Source organism: Ailuropoda melanoleuca, chromosome 13 (assembly GCF_002007445.2).
Source record: "Ailuropoda melanoleuca isolate Jingjing chromosome 13, ASM200744v2, whole genome shotgun sequence".
NCBI lineage: Eukaryota > Metazoa > Chordata > Mammalia > Carnivora > Ursidae > Ailuropoda > Ailuropoda melanoleuca.
Window position 1 is genome coordinate 62200198 of NC_048230.1, and position 15043 is coordinate 62215240.

Genomic DNA, 15043 nt, shown 5'->3' on the forward strand with positions numbered 1-15043 from the left:
TGCCCCTGCCTCTATTTATTTTTTTATTTATTTTAAAAATTTTACTGTGAAGGTAACAATAGCATGTTCCCTTGGGGTTTTGTGTGAGGAATAAATGATACAGTTCACACAAACTGTTGGACAAGATGCTTGTTCACTAGGCGTTATCAGCATATGCAGGAAAACAGCGTCCATGAGGTAATAGAATCAGTTGTATTAGTCAGCTATTGCCATAGTAATGCTGCCTAACAAAACCCATGAAACCTCAGTGGCACACAACACATGACATTTATTTTTGCTCATGGGTCCATGGTTTGTCTGGAAGGTTCTACTGACCTGGGGCAGCCCTGGCTGATGGGCATCTTGCATCAGCTGGCTGGTCAGCTGGAGCCGGATGGTCAAGGGTGGCCTCAGCTGTCTGGACTCTACTTTGCTCTACCTGGTCTGCTGTCCTCCAGTGAGCTAGCCTGGGCTCGTTCTCATGGGGAGCAGTCCAAGAGGGGAAGCAGAAATACACAAGCACTTTTTCAAGCCTCCACTTGCATAAAGCTTGTTGTCGTGCCATTGGCCAAGACAAGTCACACAACCCAGCCCAGCATCAGTGGGAGGCAAGGCACTGAGACAGGTCTAATAGCAGGGATACAGGGAGGCTACTAAATGCAGGCATCAATGCAATCAGTACCGCTTTGGTCTTTTGAATGAACGTTACAGGGGAAGGCCAGTCCTAATTGGGCTATTCCTCTTTATTCCTCTTTAGTGCTAAAGAGCACAGGACTAGTTACCATTCACTGGGCACCTCAGTGATGTCAAGTACTAAACGTTCCTTCCTCAGGAGGATGTTTCAAGCATTAAATGAGATGATGTATGTAAAGCCTTTAGTTTAGCTCAGTGCCAGCCTATCATATTAACTTATCGCATATTCACCATTAGTATTTCTGTTGTCGTCATGACTGTTACCATTATCTTACTCTCCGAAAAGTCTTCAATGTAGGCATTTTAAGCTCCATTTAACAAATGAATAACTGAGACTCAGGGAAGTTAATAAANATGACTGTTACCATTATCTTACTCTCCAAAAAGTCTTCAATGTAGGCATTTTAAGCTCCATTTAACAAATGAATAACTGAGACTCAGGGAAGTTAATAAATTTCCTAAGGTCACACAGCTGATAAGGGACAGAGCTTTCTCTAGTTTGGAAAGTAGCCTGAAATCATTCCTGTAATGTGATGTGGAAGAAAATGTGCTGACCTGGGTAGAAAGTGCTGGTTCTGAACTCAAATCTGAGGCCCTCCAGCTTTAGGCCAGTGACCTTCATTCTGCTTCATAGTGCCTCCAGGAGTATGTGTGTCCTCTTCTGAATGGCAGCCTTGTAGAGACGTAGGTCATTTAACACCTGCTTGTTTCCCCAGCCGATCTCCCAGGCATGTGTAGGCGTGGTTTGATCAGGAGCATTGTTGGTGGACAGACTCTCTGGCCTCATTCTGTTGGTGGGTCCTGAGGTCTTCAGGGCAAGCTCAGCTGCTCAGTCCTCTCAGAGCCACACCAGCTATGAGGCAGATGTCGGGTCCCGTTGGATAAGAGAAAGCTCAGAGAGGTTGGGGAGTCTGTATAAGGCCACATGGTTAGGAAAGGTAGGCCTGGAACCTGGGGCCCTTGACTCTGAGTGTTACTGCCTTTCTGGGTACCAGGTCTTCCTCGGGCATAGAACACCATCCTGCCATACCTCTCTGTCCTTTGTTGACTCTTCTTTCAGCTTCTGGTCTCTGTGGTTGTTTTGGGTTGTTCTCAAGGAACCATCAGTTCTCATGGGTACTTTAGGAGGGCCCTTCACACACGGCTGGGGGTAGCACAAATTGGTCTTAGCCCTTTTGGAAGGAATTTGAAATGTGTATCTGGGACTTTAAAGATGGTTTATACTCTTTAACCCAGTAATCTAATGTGGGTGAAATTATCATAAGGAGTAATCCAGACCTAGGAGAAAGCTAAATGCAGGGCAATTTATGGTAACAAAAATTGGAAGCAACCTAACAGTATGATAATGGTTCAGCAAATCACAGTTTGTCCACTCAGTGGAATATTATGCAGCTATAAAATGGTAATTACAGATGGCAACATGCGAACTGCTTATGATAGAATGCTAAACAGGCCAAGAGACACCATTGAACACACACAGTGATTAAAATTGTGTAAAAATGTGTCCATGTTGTCACAAATGGTGTGGCCCTTCCAACAATCCACGTTCCAAGTTCCCAGCTGGAGAGAGGGCAGTTCTCAGCTGGATGGCAAGGCAGGACTGATGCAGTGTTTTAAGTTCCCTGCTAATTTTAAACATCTCTATTTTTTCCCCTGATTCATGTTTTAAAACTTATATGGAATAAAACTAAAGAAATTTCTGTAAAGATTCTTCCAAATCTCTGATATTCTAACATGCATTATGACTGTCCCCACACATTGGTTCAAGTGATAAAATGTCCAATGTAACCTGTTTGATTTAGCACTTGCTGACCTTGGTGAGAGCCGGTGTGGTGAAGTGTGAACAGAAACCGGGTTAACGGTGGGCCCAGGAGCAGGTGGACACTGTGTTTGGACAACTCCTTCATGAGGTTTGGCTGTGAAAGGGGGAGGTATCATATAGATTTATAGCTGCTGAGGACAGTAGGTTAAAGGTTCCAGCATCATTTTTGGAGAGATTTTTCTGGTTACTTTACAAAAGGGGCTTAAACTTTATAAAATTGGTTTAAACTTAAAGGTCAGTGTGTCCTCCTATTGGAGACATTAATGGCTCAAAGAAACAATTGGGAAGGTAATTTAAAATTTTCAAGTTTGAATTACAAAAATCTATCTGAAACTTAATAATTAATGTGCTGTGGCAATCTTTGTTACAAGAGATTTTTTTTTCTGGCCTCTCTTTAATTATGTGGTATCTAAATCCACTCTGCCATTTAATTCCCTATTAATTTATGGGTTTTTCTTATACATCTCCTCTCTGGAGTTTGAGAAAACAGTTTATAAACAGAGGAGAAAAGTTAAATCCAACCTTTATATTATAGGCCTTTTTTTTTTTAAGAAGACAGTATGACTAAAATTTAAGCAGAAATGTTTAGACCAAGAAGAAACTCCTGTAACCACCAATAGTAAAATAATTTTTGCCGGTTCTCATTTCATTCTGTGACTTGTGACCTTGCACACTCATTTACTTGCACTCATGCTTGGGCTTGTCCTTTTTTGTATCCTGCTTTAAACAAATCACTTAGTTGTAAATAAGGGGAGGGAAAGATGTATTGACCTATGTAATTAAAAATCCATTGGTGGGTCTGACTTCTGGGTTGATTAGCATGAACCTGAGTCATAAATTCCTCTCTAGACCAGGGATAGGATCAGTTTCCCCACAGAACCTGTGGAACAGGAGGGAAGTGGGGATATCACACACAAAAAGCACAGGTCGCTATGTTTTCGGTTAAGACTTCTCATGCAGAGTAGAATAGACTTTCAGCCTCACTGGATAGACATCCCAGAGCAGGATTTGGATGAATTCTTCTAATATGTGTCACTTTAATCTAGTGAGATGTCCCATTTTCTCTCCTTCAATTGGTAACCCGCTCATCTGATGATGGTTTATAGGCTAGGTTATCGAACTGAGTACTGAAATATATTTCTCTATGGGTGATGTCAGCAGTCTGCTAATAAACGGGCTTTCTTACAAAATGAGCCTTGATTTATAGTGCTTGCCAATTCCTTTGGTGTAAATATTCCCACCATGACTGATTGCAAGCTCTCGATGTAAAGTCACTGAATGTGGGGCTGGGAACAGATGTGCACAGTTAACTCTCGTGAGTAGATGCAGTTCAGCCTACCTTTTGTCTACCTTTTGCTCTTCTGCAATGCACAGTCTTTTTTAAAGATTGTATTTATTTTTATGAGAGAGAGAATGAGTGGGGCATAGGGAGAGAGGGGCAGAGGGAGAAGCAGACTTCCCACTGAGCAATGACCTGAGCCAAAGGCAGGCAAGATGCTTAACCGACTGGCCACCCGAGTGCCCTTCAATGCACATTCGTGTTTATAGATTGTTTTCATAGACCCAGGTTTAGTTTTGAAACATTATGCCTTGCACCCTCTTGGCTTTGTCAGCTCAGAGGCTGCCTTATTTGCGGTTGCTCTTTCTTCAGCTCATATATTGAATAAATCATTCATCCTTTCATTTAACAAATAGGCATTGAGTGCCTGCAATGTATTAGATAATTTTCAGTGCACTGTGAGTATAGCAGTGAACGAAAGAAAGTCTGTGTTCTTAGGAGGAAATAGACAATTAGAGAATAAGCATTTTTTCCAGGTGAAAATGATGCCAAAAAAATAAGCCAGGGAAGGGGATAGAGCATGATGAGAAGGGGACTGTGGATGGAGAAAGGGGTGCTTTTTAATAGGATGGGTATGGAAGGTCTTTCTGAACAAAGAACGGAATGAAGTGAGGTAGCCAGCCAATCAAGGATTTGTGGGAAGAGCATTCTGGGTTAAGGAACAGTACTTGTGGTGGATGTGAGGTGGGGATAATGAGGCTGTAGGAGAGCCGGCAATAGGGAGAGAGTCAGATGATGCCAGACAGGTAGCCAGGGCCCAGATCATGGACAGCCTGGCAGGCCATTGGATTTTAAGCCCAGTGAGAAGGTAGCAGGGGAAAAATCATTCTGGTTTCTGGGTGGAGTACCTAGACCAGTGATTCTGAAACTGTAGACCACTGACCAGCATCATTGTTAACACCTGGGGCTTCAGAAATGCAGGTTCTTAGGCCCCTCTACCAACTGAGGAAGCTCTAGAGGTGGCGTCCAGCAACCTGTACTTTGAGACACCCTCCAGGTGGTGCCTCCGGCTGCTAGAGACCTGGACTGTGGCCAGGTGCCTTCTCTCTGTTTAATCCCTCCGCAGTCAAGGCCACCACCTTCTCGTCAAGTTCAAGGGTTATTTTTCATCATAAATCTACAGTCCTGTGAGGTTCCTGAAAGAGTACAAGAGAGTGCCCATGATGACACTTTGACAGGCCATTGGATCTGCTCCTGCTGGGATGGGGCTGGGACTCACATACCATACCACGATTCCTATAGTTAATCTCCATTTCCAAGTCCTACCTGTGCGTCCTCAAAGCCAGTGGTGATTAAAACACTCTCTTCACCACCGGTTTGCTTCTCCCTCGAGCAGTTTCGTCAGGTGTACCCCCATGTTGGTAGTTTCTTTCTGTAAGGTGATTCTATTTGAAGTTGAACACTTAAGAACCGTTGGCAACACAGCATAAAGGTTAGGTAATTTTTATGTAACTGTTATGAATTGTTCCATGATGCTAAATCTAAATCGTATGAATTATGGCTGGACTCCCTACCCACCTGAGATTTTTGCCCTCCCTTGAAATTATGAAAGATGTAGGTAACCTGTATGTGGCCACAATGTGCTGAAGACCTATGGCCCTTCTCCAGCCTTTCCTGATTGCTTGTATGAGGTGAATGCAACCTAATATTCAAGTCATCAGTCAACTCTATTAATCTCACAAGTACCAATTTGGGGGTGGTGGTGCATGTTCAATATTAATTCAAGGATTTTTCTAAATCCTTGAAGAAGAATCCTCACAGTCTAGTAGTTAATAATTCATTTTTATGAGTTATATATAACTCAATTGTATGCAAGTTCTTAACAAGCCCATGTGGGTACCCAGCCTGCAGAAATCTTGATGTTAATCTCAAGCTGATGATTCACAAGTGTTATTCAGCAGGTGTTTTGAACTCTACTTGGAGCTCGTTCCAGCAATTAGGTCTGGAATTCAGTATCCATTGTCTGAAACTTGAATTTTTATCTGGTCTTAAAATGAAAAATGAAACAAAATGCAAGACTTCAAAATAGAGAAGTTACTAATTTGGTGTGCAATTCCAGAATCCTAGCATTTCCCAAAATAAGAATTATTACTGTGATGTTTGTTCAGATGTAATCACCCAGGCATATTTCTAAACATATCTGTTATTCTTATTACAAGCAATTCTAGCAACAAAAATAATAACGATTTTTCAAGGATTATAAGTTCATATAATTGCACTTCAGAGAAAATATAGATATTAGAACATCTTGGGTGTTGAGATGCAGCACATTGTTGACTATTATATTTTTCCATTTCTTGTTCATGAATTTCAGCTTAAAATATATCAATTTTTTAAAACTATGCCCTTTTATTCATAGGGTTTGGTAATAAAATTAACCATGACATGGAATTTAAAGTATTCCTTGATATTGAAATTCTCTCTGCTACAAAGTGCTTGTTTCAAATTTTATTTACATAGTTATTATCACTCACCTGGAGACACATGTATCTGTTTTCAATCTACTTCTAAGTGTCTTCCTTCCAGAGTTTATTATCATCCATTCATGCCTACTGAAGATTTTTTTTTCTAGTTTTGTAATGGTTCCTTGGGTGAGAGTCTCATCTCTGTTCCATGGCTGCATTAAGGAGGCCCAAGGGAAAAGTCACTTCCATGGTGGCACATGATATGGTCGGCAAAACTTCACTTACTCAGAGACCGTCTGTGGTGTTGAGCTCCACATGTGGTTGTCGCCACAGTCCTGAGGTCATTGATACTGAGGTCATTGATACTAACCCATGGATGGCCCTCCTCATGGCCACCACATACATACATGTCACATGATCATTGTGAATTCGCTCAGACCTACACTTTGTAAATCCTTCCTGTTCCCCAACACTGTTTTCATGCCACCCACCCAACACGTATTTCTATTTCTTTCCTGCATGTGTGCATTTACATAAAGATTTGTGGATAAATAATACAGGTTTTCAAGTGAAAGTTCACTGAAATGAATTAAGGTTTTAAAATGAAGGACATTTTCAAATTGTCCGTAGACTCTGAATCAAGCAACACCAGAGCTGAGAATTCGTGAATAAGTCATTAGCATGCTGCCCTGGTACGCATTCAGTGGTTTGTTGGGGACCTGAAGTCACACTTAATGCCGACTCTTCCACCCAAGGTGGGAGGGCGGTATGTGGATCTTTTCCCTCTCTTGCCCCTTGTCTTGGATGAGGCATTAGTTTCATTGCTGCTGTAACAAATTATCACAAACGTAGCTTAAAACCCTTGTCTTGGATGAGGCATTAGTTTCATTGCTGCTGTAACAAATTATCACAAACGTAGCTTAAAACCACAAATTTATTATCTTGCATTTACAGATTGGTTATCTTCTGACCCTCTAGAAATCAGAAGTCTGAAATGAATTTCACTAGGCTAACATCGAGGTGTTGATCAGGACATGCTCCCTCTAGATCTTCTAGGGGAGAATCCATTTCCTTGCCTTTCCCAGTTTCTAGAGCCCTCCTGCACTCCTTGGCTCACACTCTCTGCCGCCATCTTCAAAGCCAGCAGAAGAGTATCTTCAGATCTCTTTTGGACTCTTAACTCCTTTGCCTTCCTCCTTCCATAATAAGGACGCTTATATTACATTGGGCCCACCCAGCTAATCCAGGATAATATCTCCATTTCAAAATGCTTATCACATCTGCAAGATGCCTTTTGCCATGGAAGGTTCATGTAAACTGTGTTCATAGGTTCTGGAGGTTCGTAAGTAAAAATCTTTGGTAGAGGCATTATTAAGCCTATCGCAGCTGGGACTCTGTACGTGCTATGAAATCCAGTGCCAACAATATCGTTTTCTCCCCTGCTGAGCAGGTGCTCAGACATGGCAATTTTAAATCGTGCCTATTTCTCTGTGTCTTTGGGATTCTTGGTCTGTGGCCAGGCCAGTTCCCTTATTACTTCTCCTGTCCAGTTCTGGATTCTAGCTTCTGTTGTTCAGGACAATGTGCCAGCCTTGAGTCACTGCTTGCTTCTTAAGCTGCTTATAAGGGGTGCATGTGCATTGCACTTAGAGTACCAAATAAAACACCCTAGAGCCCCAGAAAAATTAGACTCTGTGAGTATGGAACACCCAGAACATATCCCTCATACCAGGCAACATTAGAAAACATTTTAAAATAAACAACTGGGGCTGCCTGAGTGGCTCAGTCAGTTGAGTGTCCAACTCTTGATTTTGGCTCAGGTCATGATCTCAGGGTTGTGAGATCAAGCCCTGCATCAGACTCCATGCTCAGTGAGGAGTCTGCTCGAGATTCTCTCTCTTCCTCACCTTCTGCCCCTCCCCCCACTTGCACACACGTGTGGCACTCTCTCTAAAATAAGTAAATAAAATCTTTAAAAAATAAAAATAAATAAGCAAATGGTAGGGCATCGTGATAGCAAAAGCTGTTTGAAACTAGACCCCTTTGTGAGGAAATTTCCATTTCCATTCAGCTCCATGTTCCCCTGTTTTCACAAAGGGCTCAGTAGCACTCACCCATTTGGGTGTGCACGAGTTACTTTGTAGTATCTCTCCTTAGACTGTCATAATCGCTTTAACTTCTATTCTACCTAGCATACCGTAAATGCAGTCAACTGATCTATGCATTCTTTGACAACTATAGTTCCATTTGCTTTATTTAGAAACAAATGTAATTACTTAAACTGGAGAAGACAGAACTACTTTTGCAGCAAAGTCAAAACACACATCAACACTCATCTCTGTAATTATTTCACCAGGGGGGAAAAAAAAAGTCCTCACTGGCTTCTCTCACTAATAAAGAAGGTCCTCTGCCATGGTTGGCTACTTAATAAGTAATAGGTCAGTTCTGTTCTTGTGACCATAAACCTAGCCTGGCCCGCTCACTCTAGATGTCCAGTACTCATGCTGATGAAACGCAAATGCTTCTATTATAGGGTATGTCGTTGGAGAATATAACCTTCTGAGGCAGATGGATCTAGGTTTAAGCTTTTGATTCTGTCGTCATCTTGCTAAGTGTTACCAGGCAGGTTCAGGGGTGACAGGGGTGACAAACTCTTCTCCAAAGGGCCAGAGTGTAAATATTTTAGGCTTTGTGGACCACATGGTCTCTTTTGTTAACTACTCAACTTTGCTAAAATTGTAGCAGAAGTAAAAACTGGGCGTGGTTGTATTCTATTTAAACTTTATTTAGAGAAATGGATTGGATTTGGCCCATGGGTCATATTTTGCTGACTCTTGGGCAAGATAGTCAGTCTCTAAAATTTAAATGTTATTAATAATGAATATTACGAGCTGGCTTTCATGGTGTTGTGAAAGTTTAATGAGATAATGTACATTAAGCGCTCAGAACAGTACTTGCCATGAAGTACATGGATAATATGTTTTTGAACAGATGTATGTATAGATGGATGGATGGGTGGATGGGTGAAAAGATAGGTGGATGGGAAGGATGGTGTGAGGGAGTCAGGAAGGAAGAAAGAAAAAGATGATGGGAGGGATTGAAACTGTCGAACAATAATTTGCCAATATCTGGAAGACAATGGACTAAATGGAATTAATCAGGTAACTCACGTTTGTCACTTGGAGCAGAGCAACAGTGCTAAATAGGTAAGCTATAGAGGCTCATGCCACCACAATAAAAAAAAATGGTTAGTTCCTTTTCGACTGTCCTTTTCCCTCTCCCACCCCACAACTATTTTCTGTGAGAGTTAGGGCCATCCCAGCTTCCCTTAGTGAATCCAGGACGATCACTAACATCCTGGGTGGGGAAGCTCCAGGGATTGCCTGCATTCTGGTCACATCGCACTTACACCTGCCTGTCTTCTCTATGCCAGGTGTCCTGCTGACGTCCAGATGGTTAGGGACCTGTAGTGGCTCTTAGGTCTTAGGGTTCTTAGATCTGTTTCTGTAAATGACTGACCTGTTCTCTTGTGGTCCCCTACGGTGGTCTGGATGGGTGAAACCTTGCTCATGCAGCATATGTGTGTCCCAAAAAAGATAACCCTTCATCATATTTGAGAAAATACAAACATGTCTCCCATTCTTTATTAGTAACCCTTGAAATTAAATAGAAGAAGCTCAGACTGGAATTTCTGGCTTTAAATTTTTATCCCTGAAACAGATTGTCCCAGCATGCAACTAATATGTTAGTGAAGACATTAAAAAAATAAAAATAAAAAACAACAAAACTACCCCACAACAGTGAAAACTAGCCCTGAAAATTAGAGCCTGAGCAGATGTGGGCCCAAATATAGGTAAAAAGACCCTTTGCCTTACCCTGCTGTCTAATTCTTAATTCAGACACACATGGTCTATTTAAATGGGAAAACAGAAAACTGAGTCTTTCTACCACGTGAGCACATGCAGCTTTTTCTGATAAACATATGATTAAATACTATAAAAATGGATCCAGAGCTTTATGGGAATTTAAGCATGAAGAAAAAAGATAAAGCTATATTAAAAATTTGAGGCTTAATCTTACAGAATCTCATAGGTCATCCAGGGCTTTGGATCAAACAGTATATTCATCATGCAGACAAGGAAAAGAGGAAAAGGAAAAAAGAAAAAGAGAGGTTTGGTCAGGGCCAGGGTGGAGACACGTGCACATTCTAAGGGAACACAAGCAGAGGCTTGAAAGGAAGGAGAAGCATTTGAAAAATGACGATATTGCCTGTCAGAGTCATTTAATGCAGTGACCATGTGATGCAGAATTTCCAAGAGGGCTCCAACTTTCCATATTTTTTTCCTTGAACTAGAAGATCCCTAAAGTGTATAAAAGTAATTTAATGTTTAGGCAATTGGGAATTTTTTTTATTGTATTGTTTGATTGATTGATTGATTGAGTTTGGAAAATATGGTCACTGGGAGCGTGAAAACTCCGTAGTTAGATTCAGGCTGTTAGCTGGAGTCTGTGAACGTGTGTGACGCCAAGAGCGCCAGTACCGCATTTCCTACAAGCTAGAGCTTCCATCAAGATCAGAGTGGATTAGGTGGCCAGTGTCTGTAAATGAGCGCCCAAGGTAGAAATATCTAACAGAAATCGACACCTTTTGGTATATGGTTCTTCCTCATGAGCTTTCAGAGACATCGGTGAATACTTCCAGTTGACTCTTTCTCCCACATTGTAATGGTCTGATCTTGTGCCCGTAATGACTCTCTGTGTCTGGTGGAGCTCTGACAGTTGCGGGCTGACCCACCCACTTGTGTTCACCCCTGCAGGCTGAGATTAGGATGCCTGCTGGGTGGAGGGTGGGGAGTGAGTGGGTGGGGCAGAGGGTGGAAGGGGAAGAGAGGCTGAAAAGAGCCATCCAGATGAGAAAACAGGCTGCATACCCTTATGACCAGATTTAATCTCACAGAAGGAACAAAAGGGGGAGAAAAAGTATTCTGGGAAAGGATCCAGCATGTTTCAAGGGCCAGGAACTGCGTTGCATGCTTTGTATGTTTTATTTCATGTCATAGTCATACATTTTATCATTCCTTCTCTCTTGTTCTTTTTTGACACATGACTTAGCAAATTAGATATTTTTAAATTTCTAGTGAGTGAATGAGGCACATGTGCCTCAGAGAACTTAAGGATCTTCTCCACAGCCATAGAGCTATGATGAGTGCAGCCAGACCTCACGGTAGGGGCTTCGAGCTCCAGAACGCAGGTCCTTCCCATGAACACAAGTCCCCTCTTGGTCTCCAGTTTAACAGCCTCTTGTTTCTGCCGTTATCTGTGAGGCCACAGTGCCAGCGTTCATCTTACTACCCTGCTTTGAAGGAAAAACGCTTGACAGCTCTTGTTAAAGAGAATTCTGTAACTGACTGTCCTTTTCACTTTGGCTGCCAGGAAGCTTCTAGTCCAGTTGGAAACTTGCCTGTGGTGCCTGTGGAAAGCTTCCAGCCAGCACACGTGTGTCCTTCTTGTTGGGGCCGTCACAGCTGTCCTTACGCTAGTCCTCATGCACAACCCTGACGTTCGGTTTGCCACCGTGGTAACATGATCTTCTGTGGTAGGCTGCCTCCACTCCTTTGTGGAAGGCGGGGTGGTGAATAAAAGGAGGAAGCAGCTAACTACACACCATGCGTGTTCGGCACCTCCCGTGGGTGATTGTTAATCAACTCTGATTGGCAGCTCCCGCCACCTTTCTCTCCCCTCTTGAATCGGAGTTTCTGAACATCTGTTGTTTCTCTCCTTCATCTGTTTTCTTCCAGAACATTCTGGAACTAAGTGAGTTGGGGATGAAGAGTCTAGCCCCGCATTTTCATTTCAACTTAAGCACTTCTGAATAGTTTGTGCGTTTTACACCGTTCTTTCAAAGTGCTACTTGGTCCTAGCCTTTTACTAGATGTGGCTTTTAAAAATCATTAGTTTCTTTTTTCAATAGTTTGAGCACCTCGATGAATGCTTTGGGCTACTTGGCAATATTAATAACTCATGCCATTCTAACCTTATGTTCCTGATAAAGGAATTTTATGCTGTTTAAAGCTCTGGGATGAATAATGGCTGAGTGTTTCTGTTGTCCTCTTAAAATGGAGATTACTATATGTTGAATCACAACAGAACTATTTTTTTATAGGCTGTGAATAGCATAAAGGCCCATCATGTTATTCCAGGCAGTGCCAAGTGAATGGATAATGGCGAGCCAATTATTATAAATAATGCCTTGTTTCCTTTTGGCCCCTGTGCAAATTTCATATAGCAGGATTCTATTAAAGTCTGGGAAATTAAATTAAAGGAGATGGTATTAACACCGGCACCTAGCTCAGTGCCTGGCACACGACAGGGCTTCCTGCTGGCTGAATCATCCTGAGCTTAGCAGGGGTTTTGTGTTTGTTTTGTTTTGCTTTGCTTTGTTTTTCCCTTCACTCTTCATTTGCTGTGATAAGGGTTGCCATCATTTCTCATTCAGGTCCACTCATTAGGCTGCGTCCAGCCCAGGAGGGGCATGAGTCCAGGGCACTTTGCAGAGCTCCTAGACAGGTGAGCAGAATGCTGCTTGGTGAGCATGGTTGCACTGAAACCAAAGGAGGAAGAAAACAGAAAGGAACATTCTAGCAGAGCAAATGGGGCTGAAGTTAGTCTGAGAGAAGAGGCAAAGCTGGGTGTGCAGATGAGCTTAGCATTCAGAATCGAGGAGGATCAGGGGCCTGCTGAAATGTGGGTGTGGAGTTGGCTAGGCTGAGGGGTTCTAGAAGAAGCACATGGTTGAGATGAGCATGCCCGAGGTCCTGCCAGGTAGGATGTTGACGCATGCTACAAAAAGTCTGGTATCACAAAGGCCCTGGCAGAATGGAGCCACATTCTCTGACCTCCATTCTGCTGGTGGAATAAAATAAGCACCCCATTCTTTCCCCACCTGCTCCCATTCCATAGGGTTTAACCTTGAGAAAGTTGAACCATTCTCCGTTCTGGGCTTTAGTATCCTCATTGGCAGAACAAGGGTGTTGGACTACATGTTTTTTCAGATCCATGCTTTTGTGTTTTTTGATTTGTTTTAATAATGATGTGAAACATTTTTTTCCCCCAGGCTGACATATATCTTAAAGCCATGAACATCTATGTTTCTAATCTTGTTTTTTATTTTGACATCTGTTACTCTGCATTGACATCTTTTTAATTTCCAGTTACAAGCAATTATAATTCCACCCAGCAACGGAGTCAAGGACCAAGCCGAGTGGGCAGTGGGAAGCTTAATTTAATATGGACGCCTCACTTAAAATTGTTTGTTTATCTAGAAAAAGCAGTACCCATTCCAAAGCTAGCGTTCTGCACCTTGATGACCTGTCTGTGATTTTCAGCTGACAGTCTTCACAGGCTGGGGCACTGGGGAAGGAAGAATGTCTCTTCTAAGGTGGAAGGATATTCACATTTAATTCATGTCAAGAAGAGCCTTGTCCTTTAAGATATAGGTATGCAGAACAGAGCAAATAATTAAGGAAATTTGGATTTGATACGATTTTTTTTGAAGCAGTAACAAGGTATTGAGCTGTCTCTTAGCCCTCATTTCGGCTCTGCTTTTCTTTACCTTGTCAAGAGGATCTTTGCCCCTCCTGAGTCCTCTGTCTGTTGCCTATTGGCTGTCCACTTTCATAACTATTTCTGGGTGTGGGTCATCCAAGGAGAGATGTAATAGTAGGAGGAATATGGGCATCTGGAATTCAGGAGAAAGAAGTATTCTGGAAGTATAGACTTAAGAGCCCTCAGGATATAGGTAGCAATTTAATTTAGAGTAATAGATGAGATCAGACAGGGAGGAGAGAGATCTAGTATACAATAACAAACAATATCAAAATTGAACATATGGGCAGAAGATGGAGGGCCAGCAAAGTGAACCAAGAAGGAGAACCTGGGAAGCTGTCAGATCATTCAGGAGCCAAGGAACTGTGCATTTAAAGAAGGGAATGATCCGTGATACTTACCACACTTCGAGTGGTCCCTTAAGAGGAGAACTAAAAGAAATCCTTAGTTTAGCAGCAAGGGGGTCCATGGCAGGAGAATTTTCAAAATACAGGCAAAGGCAAAAGGCAGATGGAAAGAGTTGAGGAAAAGAAAAGTGAAGATCCCTTTATTTTATTCTTTCAATAAATTAACCTACGAGGTAGAGGGGAGGGTTTGAACAATAACAGAGAGACGTGGAGATAAGAGATTTTGCTCTTAATGGCAGGAAAGAGTTGGGTTTGCTTCAGTGCTCAACTGGGAATTTGGGAAGAAGCCTGTGGAGAGGAGGTTAAAGATATAAGCGAAGAGGGTGTCTGGTATGGCGCGTCCCCCAAGGAGGCATCAGGGAGGGGATCTAGGACCCAGGAAAGAGGAATGCCCTTTGCTCTATGATAGGGCAGAAGGAGGAAAGAAGGGGTGCCAGGCAAGAAAAGGATATCAGAACATTTCTTTGGGATGGCCTCTTGCTTCTGTGAAGTGGGAGGTGAGATGATCCCCTTAACGTTGGGATAAGGAAGGATTCAGGCACATGGTGAAAGTTTGTAAAAGCAGCAGGGGAGACTGACTAGGAGAGAAGGTTCCAAGGGGATGGGGAAGGATTAGCTCAGCAGACGCTGGAAGGCTGCTGTCAATCTGTGGGGTTGTGTATTTCTAGAGCAGAGCTCAGCGTCCTCATTGGAACATGGTTGGTTGAGTTGCTAGAGGGTGTTATGGGTTGAATTGTGGCCTCAATTTACAGACATAGGTTGAGGTGATTACAGCTGTAATCCATTATGACTG

The 15043-nt window shown here is 42.4% G+C and overlaps 1 protein-coding gene across 1 annotated transcript in view; it reads left to right on the forward strand.

Annotated features, from left to right (window-relative positions):
- Positions 1-15043, forward strand: part of PTPRT (protein tyrosine phosphatase receptor type T) — an 813408-nt gene that overhangs the window by 248323 nt on the left and 550042 nt on the right. The gene's annotated exons all lie outside the window — the stretch shown is intronic.